At 42.5% G+C, this 17,258-nt stretch overlaps 1 long non-coding RNA gene across 1 annotated transcript; it reads right to left on the bottom strand.

Annotated features, from left to right (window-relative positions):
- Positions 1-14,053: 14,053 nt before the first annotated feature.
- LOC149912115 (uncharacterized) lies at positions 14,054-16,903 on the bottom strand. Its single transcript, XR_016462368.1, has 3 exons — positions 16,792-16,903; positions 16,066-16,185; positions 14,054-14,176 (listed from the first exon to the last, which is right to left on the bottom strand). It is a non-coding gene; the product is annotated as an uncharacterized LOC149912115 (long non-coding RNA).
- Positions 16,904-17,258: the final 355 nt, after the last annotated feature.

Below are 17,258 nucleotides of genomic sequence, written 5' to 3' on the forward strand. Positions count from 1 at the left end.
TTTTGGGAACAAGAGGCCGTTTTTTAAAGAATAAGCTGGCATTTCTGGGAGAATATGTCCCATCTTTGGGAGAAAACGGGTGTATGTGGGAGAAAATGTCGTGTATTTGGGAGAAAGCTGGTGTATGTGGGAGAAAAGGCCATTGTGATGGGAGTCAGTGTGATCTTGAGGAGTGGAAAGCAGTATTCTTGAGATGAAACGTGAGGTATTTCTAAGAGTCCTGGTATTTCTGGGAGAAAATGTCTTGTTTTGGAGAGCCAAAGTCCCATTTTGGGGGCAGAAGCTGGTATTTCTGTGACACTGCCATCTTGATGGGGGTAAGTGTGATCTTGAGGAGTGTAAAGCAGCATTTTGGTTAGAAAATGGGAGCTCTTCCTAAGAGCAGTGCTATTTCTGGGAGAAAAGGAGCTCTACTGGGCATAAAAATGGTGTATCTGTGATAAAATGCCACATTTCTGAAAGAAACTGTCCTCTTGCGGAGTGTAATGCTGTATGTTCCGGAGGAAATGGGAAATATTCAGCAGAGTCCTGGTATTTCTGGGAGAAGAGGTCTGATGTGGGGGGGGGAAGGTGATGTATCTGTGAGAAAGCTGGTGTTTCTGGGAGAAAATGCCAGGTATTGGTGAGGAAACAGATGCTAGAGAGGGAAAAGGCCATCCCTTTGGGAGAGAAGTGGTATTTCTGGGAGAAAATGCCCCAAATCGGGGAGTAAGTGTCATCCTGAGGCGTGTCATGGAGTAGATTTGGGAGGAAATGGAGGTGTTTCACAGAGTAGCGGCACTTCTGGGAGAAAATGTCCTCAGTGGGAAAGACAATGTCCTCTTGAGGGAAGAAAACAGGTCTTTCTTACAGCAAATGTCATCCAATTGGGAGAAAATCTCCTCTCTTGGGGAGAAAAGTGGTCTTTCTGTGAGAAGGTGTCCTCTTCTTGGCTGCAAGTGTCCCATTTGGCATTGTCATGGAGGCTTTTTGGGGAGAAAGCGTGTGGCAGTTGTAAGAGAAGGGGTATTTCTGGGAGCAAATCTCCTCCTTTTGGAAGAGAAGGTGAAATTTCCAAGGGAAAAGTGGCATTTCTGGGAGGAAATGACATAGCTGGGGGAGAAAAGTGGGAACCGGTGGGAAAGAAGATCTTGTACTGGAGAGCAACGGTGGTCTTTTTGGTGTGCCAAGTGGTCTCTTGGGGAGACAACGTGGTAAATAGGGGAGACAATGTCCTCTGGAGGAGTGTCAAGTAGTATTTGGGAGAGCAAACGTCAGGTATTTCTCGGAAACCGGCTGTTTCTGGGAGATAGTAGCAGACTTGGTTGGAAAATGACAGGTGTTTGTGAGAAAGCTGGTATTTTGGGAACAAGAGGCCGTTTTTTAAAGAATAAGCTGGCATTTCTGGGAGAATATGTCCCATCTTTGGGAGAAAACGGGTGTATGTGGGAGAAAATGTCGTGTATTTGGGAGAAAGCTGGTGTATGTGGGAGAAAAGGCCATTGTGATGGGAGTCAGTGTGATCTTGAGGAGTGGAAAGCAGTATTCTTGAGATGAAACGTGAGGTATTTCTAAGAGTCCTGGTATTTCTGGGAGAAAATGTCTTGTTTTGGAGAGCCAAAGTCCCATTTTGGGGGCAGAAGCTGGTATTTCTGTGACACTGCCATCTTGATGGGGGTAAGTGTGATCTTGAGGAGTGTAAAGCAGCATTTTGGTTAGAAAATGGGAGCTCTTGCTAAGAGCAGTGCTATTTCTGGGAGAAAAGGAGCTCTACTGGGCATAAAAATGGTGTATCTGTGATAAAATGCCACATTTCTGAAAGAAACTGTCCTCTTGCGGAGTGTAATGCTGTATGTTCCGGAGGAAATGGGAAATATTCAGCAGAGTCCTGGTATTTCTGGGAGAAGAGGTCTGATGTGGGGGGGGGAAGGTGATGTATCTGTGAGAAAGCTGGTGTTTCTGGGAGAAAATGCCAGGTATTGGTGAGGAAACAGATGCTAGAGAGGGAAAAGGCCATCCCTTTGGGAGAGAAGTGGTATTTCTGGGAGAAAATGCCCCAAATCGGGGAGTAAGTGTCATCCTGAGGCGTGTCATGGAGTAGATTTGGGAGGAAATGGAGGTGTTTCACAGAGTAGCGGCACTTCTGGGAGAAAATGTCCTCAGTGGGAAAGACAATGTCCTCTTGAGGGAAGAAAACAGGTCTTTCTTACAGCAAATGTCATCCAATTGGGAGAAAATCTCCTCTCTTGGGGAGAAAAGTGGTCTTTCTGAGAGAAGGTGTCCTCTTCTTGGCTGCAAGTGTCCCATTTGGCATTGTCATGGAGGCTTTTTGGGGAGAAAGCGTGTGGCAGTTGTAAGAGAAGGGGTATTTCTGGGAGCAAATCTCCTCCTTTTGGAAGAGAAGGTGAAATTTCCAAGGGAAAAGTGGCATTTCTGGGAGGAAATGACATAGCTGGGGGAGAAAAGTGGGAACCGGTGGGAAAGAAGATCTTGTACTGGAGAGCAACGGTGGTCTTTTTGGTGTGCCAAGTGGTCTCTTGGGGAGACAACGTGGTAAATAGGGGAGACAATGTCCTCTGGAGGAGTGTCAAGTAGTATTTGGGAGAGCAAACGTCAGGTATTTCTCGGAAACCGGCTGTTTCTGGGAGATAGTAGCAGACTTGGTTGGAAAATGACAGGTGTTTGTGAGAAAGCTGGTATTTTGGGAAAAAAAGGCCGTTTTTTAAAGAATAAGCTGGCATTTCTGGGAGAATATGTCCCATCTTTGGGAGAAAACGGGTGTATGTGGGAGAAAATGTCGTGTATTTGGGAGAAAGCTGGTGTATGTGGGAGAAAAGGCCATTGTGATGGGAGTCAGTGTGATCTTGAGGAGTGGAAAGCAGTATTCTTGAGATGAAACGTGAGGTATTTCTAAGAGTCCTGGTATTTCTGGGAGAAAATGTCTTGTTTTGGAGAGCCAAAGTCCCATTTTGGGGGCAGAAGCTGGTATTTCTGTGACACTGCCATCTTGATGGGGGTAAGTGTGATCTTGAGGAGTGTAAAGCAGCATTTTGGTTAGAAAATGGGAGCTCTTCCTAAGAGCAGTGCTATTTCTGGGAGAAAAGGAGCTCTACTGGGCATAAAAATGGTGTATCTGTGATAAAATGCCACATTTCTGAAAGAAACTGTCCTCTTGCGGAGTGTAATGCTGTATGTTCCGGAGGAAATGGGAAATATTCAGCAGTCCTGGTATTTCTGGGAGAAGAGGTCTGATGTGGGGGGGGGAAGGTGATGTATCTGTGAGAAAGCTGGTGTTTCTGGGAGAAAATGCCAGGTATTGGTGAGGAAACAGATGCTAGAGAGGGAAAAGGCCATCCCTTTGGGAGAGAAGTGGTATTTCTGGGAGAAAATGCCCCAAATCGGGGAGTAAGTGTCATCCTGAGGCGTGTCATGGAGTAGATTTGGGAGGAAATGGAGGTGTTTCACAGAGTAGCGGCACTTCTGGGAGAAAATGTCCTCAGTGGGAAAGACAATGTCCTCTTGAGGGAAGAAAACAGGTCTTTCTTACAGCAAATGTCATCCAATTGGGAGAAAATCTCCTCTCTTGGGGAGAAAAGTGGTCTTTCTGAGAGAAGGTGTCCTCTTCTTGGCTGCAAGTGTCCCATTTGGCATTGTCATGGAGGCTTTTTGGGGAGAAAGCGTGTGGCAGTTGTAAGAGAAGGGGTATTTCTGGGAGCAAATCTCCTCCTTTTGGAAGAGAAGGTGAAATTTCCAAGGGAAAAGTGGCATTTCTGGGAGGAAATGACATAGCTGGGGGAGAAAAGTGGGAACCGGTGGGAAAGAAGATCTTGTACTGGAGAGCAACGGTGGTCTTTTTGGTGTGCCAAGTGGTCTCTTGGGGAGACAACGTGGTAAATAGGGGAGACAATGTCCTCTGGAGGAGTGTCAAGTAGTATTTGGGAGAGCAAACGTCAGGTATTTCTCGGAAACCGGCTGTTTCTGGGAGATAGTAGCAGACTTGGTTGGAAAATGACAGGTGTTTGTGAGAAAGCTGGTATTTTGGGAAAAAGAGGCCGTTTTTTAAAGAATAAGCTGGCATTTCTGGGAGAATATGTCCCATCTTTGGGAGAAAACGGGTGTATGTGGGAGAAAATGTCGTGTATTTGGGAGAAAGCTGGTGTATGTGGGAGAAAAGGCCATTGTGATGGGAGTCAGTGTGATCTTGAGGAGTGGAAAGCAGTATTCTTGAGATGAAACGTGAGGTATTTCTAAGAGTCCTGGTATTTCTGGGAGAAAATGTCTTGTTTTGGAGAGCCAAAGTCCCATTTTGGGGGCAGAAGCTGGTATTTCTGTGACACTGCCATCTTGATGGGGGTAAGTGTGATCTTGAGGAGTGTAAAGCAGCATTTTGGTTAGAAAATGGGAGCTCTTCCTAAGAGCAGTGCTATTTCTGGGAGAAAAGGAGCTCTACTGGGCATAAAAATGGTGTATCTGTGATAAAATGCCACATTTCTGAAAGAAACTGTCCTCTTGCGGAGTGTAATGCTGTATGTTCCGGAGGAAATGGGAAATATTCAGCAGAGTCCTGGTATTTCTGGGAGAAGAGGTCTGATGTGGGGGGGGGAAGGTGATGTATCTGTGAGAAAGCTGGTGTTTCTGGGAGAAAATGCCAGGTATTGGTGAGGAAACAGATGCTAGAGAGGGAAAAGGCCATCCCTTTGGGAGAGAAGTGGTATTTCTGGGAGAAAATGCCCCAAATCGGGGAGTAAGTGTCATCCTGAGGCGTGTCATGGAGTAGATTTGGGAGGAAATGGAGGTGTTTCACAGAGTAGCGGCACTTCTGGGAGAAAATGTCCTCAGTGGGAAAGACAATGTCCTCTTGAGGGAAGAAAACAGGTCTTTCTTACAGCAAATGTCATCCAATTGGGAGAAAATCTCCTCTCTTGGGGAGAAAAGTGGTCTTTCTGAGAGAAGGTGTCCTCTTCTTGGCTGCAAGTGTCCCATTTGGCATTGTCATGGAGGCTTTTTGGGGAGAAAGCGTGTGGCAGTTGTAAGAGAAGGGGTATTTCTGGGAGCAAATCTCCTCCTTTTGGAAGAGAAGGTGAAATTTCCAAGGGAAAAGTGGCATTTCTGGGAGGAAATGACATAGCTGGGGGAGAAAAGTGGGAACCGGTGGGAAAGAAGATCTTGTACTGGAGAGCAACGGTGGTCTTTTTGGTGTGCCAAGTGGTCTCTTGGGGAGACAACGTGGTAAATAGGGGAGACAATGTCCTCTGGAGGAGTGTCAAGTAGTATTTGGGAGAGCAAACGTCAGGTATTTCTCGGAAACCGGCTGTTTCTGGGAGATAGTAGCAGACTTGGTTGGAAAATGACAGGTGTTTGTGAGAAAGCTGGTATTTTGGGAAAAAGAGGCCGTTTTTTAAAGAATAAGCTGGCATTTCTGGGAGAATATGTCCCATCTTTGGGAGAAAACGGGTGTATGTGGGAGAAAATGTCGTGTATTTGGGAGAAAGCTGGTGTATGTGGGAGAAAAGGCCATTGTGATGGGAGTCAGTGTGATCTTGAGGAGTGGAAAGCAGTATTCTTGAGATGAAACGTGAGGTATTTCTAAGAGTCCTGGTATTTCTGGGAGAAAATGTCTTGTTTTGGAGAGCCAAAGTCCCATTTTGGGGGCAGAAGCTGGTATTTCTGTGACACTGCCATCTTGATGGGGGTAAGTGTGATCTTGAGGAGTGTAAAGCAGCATTTTGGTTAGAAAATGGGAGCTCTTCCTAAGAGCAGTGCTATTTCTGGGAGAAAAGGAGCTCTACTGGGCATAAAAATGGTGTATCTGTGATAAAATGCCACATTTCTGAAAGAAACTGTCCTCTTGCGGAGTGTAATGCTGTATGTTCCGGAGGAAATGGGAAATATTCAGCAGAGTCCTGGTATTTCTGGGAGAAGAGGTCTGATGTGGGGGGGGGAAGGTGATGTATCTGTGAGAAAGCTGGTGTTTCTGGGAGAAAATGCCAGGTATTGGTGAGGAAACAGATGCTAGAGAGGGAAAAGGCCATCCCTTTGGGAGAGAAGTGGTATTTCTGGGAGAAAATGCCCCAAATCGGGGAGTAAGTGTCATCCTGAGGCGTGTCATGGAGTAGATTTGGGAGGAAATGGAGGTGTTTCACAGAGTAGCGGCACTTCTGGGAGAAAATGTCCTCAGTGGGAAAGACAATGTCCTCTTGAGGGAAGAAAACAGGTCTTTCTTACAGCAAATGTCATCCAATTGGGAGAAAATCTCCTCTCTTGGGGAGAAAAGTGGTCTTTCTGTGAGAAGGTGTCCTCTTCTTGGCTGCAAGTGTCCCATTTGGCATTGTCATGGAGGCTTTTTGGGGAGAAAGCGTGTGGCAGTTGTAAGAGAAGGGGTATTTCTGGGAGCAAATCTCCTCCTTTTGGAAGAGAAGGTGAAATTTCCAAGGGAAAAGTGGCATTTCTGGGAGGAAATGACATAGCTGGGGGAGAAAAGTGGGAACCGGTGGGAAAGAAGATCTTGTACTGGAGAGCAACGGTGGTCTTTTTGGTGTGCCAAGTGGTCTCTTGGGGAGACAACGTGGTAAATAGGGGAGACAATGTCCTCTGGAGGAGTGTCAAGTAGTATTTGGGAGAGCAAACGTCAGGTATTTCTCGGAAACCGGCTGTTTCTGGGAGATAGTAGCAGACTTGGTTGGAAAATGACAGGTGTTTGTGAGAAAGCTGGTATTTTGGGAACAAGAGGCCGTTTTTTAAAGAATAAGCTGGCATTTCTGGGAGAATATGTCCCATCTTTGGGAGAAAACGGGTGTATGTGGGAGAAAATGTCGTGTATTTGGGAGAAAGCTGGTGTATGTGGGAGAAAAGGCCATTGTGATGGGAGTCAGTGTGATCTTGAGGAGTGGAAAGCAGTATTCTTGAGATGAAACGTGAGGTATTTCTAAGAGTCCTGGTATTTCTGGGAGAAAATGTCTTGTTTTGGAGAGCCAAAGTCCCATTTTGGGGGCAGAAGCTGGTATTTCTGTGACACTGCCATCTTGATGGGGGTAAGTGTGATCTTGAGGAGTGTAAAGCAGCATTTTGGTTAGAAAATGGGAGCTCTTGCTAAGAGCAGTGCTATTTCTGGGAGAAAAGGAGCTCTACTGGGCATAAAAATGGTGTATCTGTGATAAAATGCCACATTTCTGAAAGAAACTGTCCTCTTGCGGAGTGTAATGCTGTATGTTCCGGAGGAAATGGGAAATATTCAGCAGAGTCCTGGTATTTCTGGGAGAAGAGGTCTGATGTGGGGGGGGGAAGGTGATGTATCTGTGAGAAAGCTGGTGTTTCTGGGAGAAAATGCCAGGTATTGGTGAGGAAACAGATGCTAGAGAGGGAAAAGGCCATCCCTTTGGGAGAGAAGTGGTATTTCTGGGAGAAAATGCCCCAAATCGGGGAGTAAGTGTCATCCTGAGGCGTGTCATGGAGTAGATTTGGGAGGAAATGGAGGTGTTTCACAGAGTAGCGGCACTTCTGGGAGAAAATGTCCTCAGTGGGAAAGACAATGTCCTCTTGAGGGAAGAAAACAGGTCTTTCTTACAGCAAATGTCATCCAATTGGGAGAAAATCTCCTCTCTTGGGGAGAAAAGTGGTCTTTCTGAGAGAAGGTGTCCTCTTCTTGGCTGCAAGTGTCCCATTTGGCATTGTCATGGAGGCTTTTTGGGGAGAAAGCGTGTGGCAGTTGTAAGAGAAGGGGTATTTCTGGGAGCAAATCTCCTCCTTTTGGAAGAGAAGGTGAAATTTCCAAGGGAAAAGTGGCATTTCTGGGAGGAAATGACATAGCTGGGGGAGAAAAGTGGGAACCGGTGGGAAAGAAGATCTTGTACTGGAGAGCAACGGTGGTCTTTTTGGTGTGCCAAGTGGTCTCTTGGGGAGACAACGTGGTAAATAGGGGAGACAATGTCCTCTGGAGGAGTGTCAAGTAGTATTTGGGAGAGCAAACGTCAGGTATTTCTCGGAAACCGGCTGTTTCTGGGAGATAGTAGCAGACTTGGTTGGAAAATGACAGGTGTTTGTGAGAAAGCTGGTATTTTGGGAAAAAGAGGCCGTTTTTTAAAGAATAAGCTGGCATTTCTGGGAGAATATGTCCCATCTTTGGGAGAAAACGGGTGTATGTGGGAGAAAATGTCGTGTATTTGGGAGAAAGCTGGTGTATGTGGGAGAAAAGGCCATTGTGATGGGAGTCAGTGTGATCTTGAGGAGTGGAAAGCAGTATTCTTGAGATGAAACGTGAGGTATTTCTAAGAGTCCTGGTATTTCTGGGAGAAAATGTCTTGTTTTGTTTTATTGTTTTTAATATTTATATATTTTTTTTGTTGCAATTTCAAGGAAACACTTCGATAGAAATTGCTTTTAATTCTTTTGGCATACATAGAAGATGCGAAAATGCACATCATATTTTCACATGAATGTAGTAACACAAAAAAAGTTCAAAGCAGTAACTGATACACTCAATTATAAAAGCTGCCCTTCCTGTGCAAGAAATGTAACTCAGCCCTTGGGCTAGATGCCATTCTGTGTCATTGATGTAAACCTGGCGGACAGTACAAATACTCTGAATTTAAAATGGCATGACTAAAAATGGAGTCTTTCCTCTAGCTTTTAAGTTTTAAGAAACATAAAATATGTACGTATGCTTGGCAACTTTTCCTTTCATTATATACAAAAGTGACTCTCTCTAAAATAACTGTCAAACTAAGAGGGACTGTCAGAAACCTATCACAGGAGGTAATCTATTTGCTCAGGTTGCTGAAGAGCAATGAAAAAGTAGATATTGAGTTTCAGTTTTCAGCACATACATTAAAGTCCCATGCCTGTAATTAGGTCTCCTACCTTCCAAATAGAATTTTAAAAAAGTTTGATACATGATTATTTTAAATTATTTTTCTATAATTGGTTAGTGGTATTGTGGAACACATATTTAAGGATTAATGATGAGAAAGATTAGAAATCCAAAAAGTGTAAAATTCCATGCAAACTCAATTAAGTTTCAAGGACATTTCCATCAGAAAGAATGGAAATGAAGAAAGAACGGAGCCCCCAGGCTGGTTGTTGAGTGAGAATTACTGCTTACCCAGCATCCGTTTGCTTCATCAAATGTCCCCCATCTGCTCACAGAAACCTCTCTAAGATGCTTTTCTGAAGAATATTTGGCAGCATGTTTCCCAGGGCTGATGCCTAGAGGAGAGGGTTACATGGAAACTTGCTGTCTATCTTGATGGCAAACCCCTCCTAAGTAGGAATCCAGAGCTGGTGACTCACTTTGTAGTCTTGTATAGGTCTGGGGCAAGACAACATTATGGCAGTGGGGAGATATTCATGGTCAGGCTGGACAGGCCTCTGAGGTCTCTGACCTCTGTGGGTGTCCCTGTTCATTACTGGGGAACTGGACTCAATGGTCTGTAAGAGTCCCTTCCAACTCAAAAAAAAATTCTATGATTCTATGATTCTATGAATATTCCTGGTTTTATTACAAGTACAAATACTGATAAAGCCTACATTCAAATTGTTTATTCCTTGCTTTTGGAGAAGCTAAAACACTAGCACTAAGAGTTTTAATCAACGTAGATAATAGCTTGTCAGTTGTTATGCACAGTGGTACGTGCACCCAGTTTGAAATTTCAGTGCCATTAATGTTTTTAATTTTTTAAGTGATATGACACAGTACATGCAATCAACAATAATGAACATACCATGGTTCAGGACCCCTGATCTCTCAGCTAGTAATTTAAAATATTTTCACGTGTAGAGACAAGACAAGTATTATGTCCTAAATGGAGTCTAGGTCCCCAGCACTATTTCTCTCTCTATTTGATCCCTAAAAACAACTGTTTTCTTGCCAAAGATTTTGCATCGTTAAATCTCCTTTCTGAAACAATGAATATTGTGTAGTTGCAGGCCACTTTTTCAAACCTGTGGACATTCCCTTTGCTTCTACTTCTTTAAGCAACCTGCAGTTGCAATACACTTTTGCAGTACAGTCTTGAACCTCTTTATTCCTTGTTTTTCAGTCACCATGGGCTGTGTCTGTGCTGTCTTTGTAACCAGGACCAGGGAATGACCTCTTTTCTCCCAGTCAGTTTTCTCAACACATCTACTGGTGTGGATGAAGCAAGCAAAGGCAACAAGAAAAGCAAATACAATTATACTAGCAAGCAGGAGTATCATTTATTATAGATGATAATCACATGTTGGTTTGTCACTAGGTGTGTTTAATCAACGACTTTCTTTTTGAAATAAGAGTGAAGATAAAAGAAAAGTTCAAATAGGATTCCTACATGTCTCGTTTTCATTAAAGATTAGATCTGCTACAACACGATGAACTGAGGATAATATAATGTAACGTCCAAACACTTTTTTTCAAGTAATGTTAACACTGAATGAAAGGTATACAGGCTTCAATGAAATTAGGCAGTTGAGGCCTAGTTGAATGCTATTTGTTGTTGAATGGTATTTGTGACAGTGTTGAAAGAAATGGCTGATGTTATTGTAAAGTTACTGTCTGTCATCTATGAAAAATGGTGTTCTGCACAGGTCTGTGAGTGTTAGAAATGGGCTTTCTTGAAGAGCTGTCTTTATGGAAAAGGAGGCATTGCTTGCAAACTGGTAAATTGGGAAAAAAAAAAAAAAAAAAAAAGTAACATTTCTGATTTCCAATTTAGTTATTAGAAAATCCCCATCATCTCTCTTTATATTATATGAATACTCCATGGTGTCCTTGGGATGACAAGATGCCTGTACTGCTATTTAGATATGCACAAATACAACAAATCCATGGGCAGATCTTTCCCCTACTGCATTTTTTTAATGTATTTCTTTATTGCTAAACTAAAAGGAAAATAATAGTAGAAAAAATTCAATCACCTTAATCAGCACATGCAAGTCTTAAAAATCTTTTTCTTGCTCTGTAATACTGAAAAGACCTGATGGGAAATGTTACCTTCCAAATTTTGCTCTGTGTATATGCATTTCCTATTTAAACCCTCACTCAGCAAGAGAAGGAAAAACACTTCTCAGTTTCAGTGTAAGTGCCCCATGGAATTTTCTACAGGAAAAATATCACTTTAGATCTGTCAGACAATAACATTTTATTACCTCAAGGATGTTATCTGAACCTGAGGTCTAATATCTAAATGAACTGCAGTTCAGATTATTTGAGATTTAGCAGAAAGACAGAGGGATGGAAAGTTTCATAGAAAGATTCTATGGGGAGAAGTCTCATTCATTTATTGTGGATAAATATGATGAAAAGGTATTCATATACCAAGTTTTAATAACTGTATGGTTAACAGGAGGAACAGTAGACAGCTTTGAGCAGTAGCTGACATACAGAACAGGAGAGTTGGAAGAGTAATATTTCCAAGAAGATTAATTTAATTTAAAGGCAGAATGTTTTTTGGCTATTGGAAAGTTCTCTGTTGTGTTGAGCAAAAGGATAGATATACTGGCTGAAAATAAACCTGTAAAAGTGAGGTAATGCATTTACTAAAACAACAATAATTGCTATATCAGGATGGATCATATATTAAAGGCAATAAAACTCTGATTAATAGCTGTCAGGTTATTTCTTTATTTTCTCAAATATTTATTTGAGCGCAACATACTATAAATACTTTAAAGAAAATGTTTATCTTATATTTGTACATGATTGCACTCAGTAATACATGGAAGAGCAGCCACTGAAGTGGGAGGATCATAAGCCCAATGTATGTGAAGAGAGAGAGCAATAAATTTGATTCTTCTCAGCATTTTTCTGTTACAGGTTTTGAGAAACTTGTTAGATTTTAGTACCTGCAAATGTAAATGAAACCAACATAAAATACCATACATAACCTTATTACTTTAAATAACATAGAAAATATGGATTGGAAGACTCGTGTGCATGTTCTTTTTTTCTGTCTTAGACCTGAATAAAGCTGTAAAGAAGAAATTAATGCTCTAGTAAGTCACTGTCAACTCTTGCAAGTCCATTTGGGAGAAAATTTGACACTCCATTTTTTTTTTCTTGTTGTCCTTCTATCTCCTACTCTCCTTTCTGTGTATGTTTATTATTTGCCTCATTTCTGTGAAAACAAATCAGGCTCCATTAATAAAAGCAAAAACTGTTTAAGGCCATCCATCTTACTCTTTCTCCTCAAAGGTTTGCTGCCACTTGTTCTATCACAGAGGACTGCAAAACTTTTTTGCTCCACATTGTTACCCTCTAAAGATAAAATGAATAAATTGCTTAAGAAGATGTTGAAAGACTCTTAATGGTGCATTTATGATCATAACATACGTATTTGTGAGACCTAAGGATTTTTATTCATTCTATTTTTGTTCAATGTAAAATCAAGATTAACTTCTTAGATTTTCTGGACATCCTCGTTGTATAAATTTAATTTTTTACTCCTTTTCCTTGTACAACTTCTGAAATCTGACAGTAAGAACATTTTTATTTTTGTCTCAAACCTCTTTTTTATTCTTTGTCCATCTATTTTTTTTTTCCCCCTATGATGCTTCTTATAACTTTACCAATTACTTTGTGTTCCATTTCATTACGTTATTTATTTTTGCTTTTTCTTTAGGGCAGGATATGTCTACTGCTATGCATCTGCACAGTTCCTACAATGGAGCTTTGATCCTGGTTGGATTGCTTAAGTGCCATTAACATAAACGTGGTTAACAAAAATAGTAGTTTCAGCTTAGTATTTTTCATGCTAAATCAGGTTCAAAACTAGAAGAATAAAAGTTTTTTTGTAAGAAACATAAACATCCATGTTGATTTCATAAGTGAAACTGATTCTGTTTTTGAAGAGCGGAAGAAATTTAAATAATTCATCTGAAAGCAAAGTTCACTTCTGTTTCTATATTCTCAGAAGTGAATCATCAGATTAAACTAGCATGCCACAGTTTAGTGGTAAACCTCTAACACTACCAAATCTACATATGTAGATTTTGCTTTAATGTCACAGGCAACAGAATGTAATCAACTAACAAACAAAACAAGCAAACAGAAAATTCACATCCAAATAAACCAGAAAGAGGAGTTTATAGACACTCTACAGAACTGTTAGCTGTGCTATGCTTTTCAAAAGCTGGAATTTGTCCTACAGACATCTCAGAAGTTGCACATCTGTCCAAGAAGAATCATTGCACTTTATTTCTACTGTACATGTTTATCTTATATCTTATTCTTCATTACTGTTATGTACTATGCAAAATACATAAAGAAAAAAAGCAGTAATCAAACTATACATACTGTGAGCAGGGCTTTGTGAAGGCTGCAGTACTGTACAGAAGAAAGCCTTGAACAGATCTATCTCAAATTCAGGGTAATAATACATTTATTTCCTACCCACATTGCTCATGTAATCCACCAACTATTTTAGGAACGCCTAGATTCTTAAAAATACAGAAATTAAAGTGATTTCCTGATCAACCCTTACAGAAAGACACAAGTTTAAACATGAAAGCAACTATGAATGCTTTGGAGAGAAAAAAATAGAATGTAATGTTAATAATCCCTGTAATGTTAATAAGCTAAATAACAGTTTCAAAGTTTAGTATCTTGATGCTTTACGGAGCTCCCATAAAATGGCTCTGAGCCTTCCCTTTCTAATGATTTTGCACACCCACGCAACTTGCTCTGTGGGGATGGAAGATAACAGGATTTAGATCCTTGACACACTGCAATTGATTTAACAATAAATATTGTCCATCCTAGTTTTGGGTTACTATAAGATGAAAGCAAAAATGTATATACTGATCTACTGGTTTTCTTTTAAAAAACATTCATCTGATGCTGAAGGCTAATTCTGTAAAGCTGAAACTTAAATCCCAGCAGAAACAGGTTCCCAGATATTAAAAACAAACAAACAAACAAACAAACAAACAAAAATCATAAAAGTATGTATAATGAAATCTTTAGGCATGTGACAAACTTTGTTTTATATATTATATGATTTCAGAACATCTGTCACACACACTCACAAACTTTCCTTAGAAGGAGAAGCAGAAGTTTAGATGATGATAAAGTTATGTTCTTACCACATTAGAAGGTTCCAATTTCTTCCTTCTAGCAAGGTCAGTGATATTATTGCCATTGTAGTTGATGCTCTCCATACAGCCTTTGAAATTTTTTTCTGCTGTTAGAACTTGGCTTCCCAGAAAAAGGCATGCCTCCAAAGGTTATCTTTGAATGTATCAGAAAATGAAAGACAGTTACTGGAGGACAAGGGCTTAGAATTTTTGCCTACTAGAAAAAGAAAGTATCAAACAAGTACTGGAAAAGTAGGAAAAAGTCTATGATGAAGTCATGACTGCAAATATTTTTGGTGGTAAATTGTATCTATTATTAGGTTTTCCCAAATACAGAGAAAATATGTATCACAGTTACATATAGACTGTAACGAAGAGAAGGTCTCTAAAAGGAATGCACTTTTAAATGCTTGGCAGAGCAAAATGTCAGTATTGTTAAGAAACAAGAATTTTTTGGCCAAAGAATGTGCTGTCTGTCTGATCTTGGAGAAGAAAAGTCTGCCTTTCTTTACAAACCTGAATGCAGAAAGTTTGAGAAGTAAAGGTGCCCAGTAAAACCTATTTCAATATGTAGACTGAAACAAACATTAAAATAAAAAAAAATCTACTAAATCAAAAGGGAAGAAGGAAAGAGTTGCTTTATGTAGAACATCCATCAGTTTGGTAGAGTGTCAGAAGTGAGAAGTGGTTGGTGGCAAGTAAGTATTATTCATTCTTTGTCATATATTAAAATAAAGGATGTTTTATTTTCTTTCATGTACCAAACCGTAATACCAAACAGTTCCATTTGTCTTAAATACTCTATACAACTGCAGATAATTACAGCAACATAAAAACCAGCATTATGACATACCTAGAGGGATTAGTTTGACTTGTGTTTGGTTCCCAGGTCCCAAGATGCCAGTATCTGGGAAAGTGGCAAATGGAAATTCAACTGTGCAGAGGAACAGGAAAAAACCCTATATCTGTATATCAGCAATACAGAAATAATTGATAAAATGCTCAGGAAACAAGCTGTGTTTAACCAGCACTGTCCAATCCAGCCTGTTGCAGGGTCCACGACAGCAGTGAGAGGAAAGAGCAGCAGACAAGACTCCTCTGGCTTGTACCATGGTATTAGTTCTAGCACGTTCTGCTAGAAGTTCTGCATTTGAAGTTACATTAGCAAGCCTGATGTGCTTGGCAACAGCACAACATCTCACTCCATATGTAACGTATTTTCTGTGGCAAAGAACTTCTTTGTTCATAACTCACGGACTTTTGATTTCCATGCATCTCGTGGGCCTGAGATAAAAGACAATTTAAAAGGAAAGAAAGAAAAAAAAAAGGGGGGGGGGATGCTATGATGGTAATGTTTAATATTCGTGTGGGGGGTGAAAGGTGTACTTGAGTTGCCTAAGCACAAGCTTCTACTGCTATTGGTGATACCTGGGGTAGTGTGCCTTAGTAACCTCTGCTTTCTGCTTGAGGAGGTATGCATCTCTATAAATTCTCTGCCATTTCTGCCAACACCATGGGAGTGCTACAGATATCTAGGGGATATATGTATATAAGCTGCTCATTCAGTTTACGTGTTTGTCTTTTTCTTGGATGAGAAATAGTTGCTGTTTATTATTTCCTTAAATGCAACACAAGCATTTACTCATAATATCCAATCTGAGAACACCGTTCTTGTAACTGCTTATGAAAATCATAGATACAGAAATCAAAAGAAACTGTTTCAATCTGCTTGCATTTAAGGAAATAGGAAGTCTCTTTCCACCCTTGCGCATATTTAAGACTGTTTTCTGACAAACTGCTAGCTAAAGGCTTCAGTCTTTCTTTTCGTGCTTACTCCCTCAATGGAATAGCTGAGCTTTTGTAACTGTCCCTACTTTGAAGTTTTCTAGTGGATCCAGGTTGGTTTAAGTATCCTCTATTCCTCACTTCTGTCTTTTCTACCATTTTCTTCAAAAAGGAGCATGTTAAGAACATAAATTTCTATTCTGTTAAGAGTCTTCTCCTGCAGTTAGCTGGTTAGTAAATAATACTTTGCTCACTCACCTCACTCAACCTGCTGGCCACATTCTTTTTAATGCATCCCAGGATACCATTGGCCTTCTTGACCACAAGGCCACGTTGCTGGTTTGTGGTCACCCTGCTGTCTACAGGGACACCCAGGCCCTGTTTGTAAGAGAATGTGATTGACTTCACTTCTTCCAGCAAAAAAAGAGAAGCAGGTCTAAGACATCTGTTTATCTCCAATTTAAACAACTTAATTTAGGTAGAATTATGTGTTTTACAGCTATTCACGTTGCTGTGAAAAGAAGCGCGGCTATACGAATAAGAAGTCGCGCGGCTCTGCCCTCGCAACTCCCCCCGCCCCGCGCACGGAGGCGGCCCCCAGCCGCAGCCCCCAGCCGCAGCCCCCAGCCGCTCCCCCCCTCGCGCAGCGCCACTCCGAGGTGCCGCCTGCCGCAGCGACGGCGGCGGGGAGCCCTCGCGCCCAGAGGCGGCCTTCCCGGGGTCTGCCCTCTCCGCCCCCCTCCCACCTACCTGAGGGCAGCCGGCATCCGTCCGCGCAGCGGCGCACAGCCGGTGGCACCGCGCGCACAGCCTGCCTGCCTGCCTGCCGCCCTCCCTCGGACGAGGGTCCCCTTAGACGAAAGCACAGCCCCAGCCCGGCCGCTACCGCGAGGGACCGCGCCCGCGGCCGGAGCCCGGGGGCCGCGAGGAGGGAGGGCTGAGCGCCCGGTGACAGGTGAGGACGGCCCCCGCGCCGCTCCCTACCTCGCGCCGCTCTCCTCGCAGCCGGCGGCTCGCTTACCCTCGACCGCCGCCGCCCCCTCGCTCCGTTCCCCCGCCCTAACGCGGCGTTCAACGCGACCCCGCTAGCCGCGAGGCCCCGCCCCCCGCCCCGCACTGACGGCTCTCTCCGCCAATAGCGAAGAAGACGGCCGTCCTCGAGCTCCGCCCTCACCTCCTTCGACCAATAGGAGCTATCCGTGGTGCTGCCCCTCCGCCTTCCCGGCAGGCTCGGTTGGCTCGCAGCTGCCGAGCAACGGGCGCGGGGCTGCGGGTGGGGCCGCTGAGGGCGGTGGCCGGGCCCCCGCTGCGGGCCGGGGTTGGTGCCGCGGGATTGTGCCCGGGGCTTCTCGTTCGGGAGCTTTCGCCTCATAGATGGACGTTTTTTGTTCCCCTCCCCTTTTTCCCTCTTGGCTCAGCCATCAGGAGGATGGAAATATCTCCCGCACTCT

This window comes from Phasianus colchicus, unplaced genomic scaffold (assembly GCF_987193195.1).
Source record: "Phasianus colchicus unplaced genomic scaffold, bPhaCol1.hap1.1 HAP1_SCAFFOLD_43, whole genome shotgun sequence".
Taxonomy (NCBI): Eukaryota; Metazoa; Chordata; class Aves; order Galliformes; family Phasianidae; genus Phasianus; species Phasianus colchicus.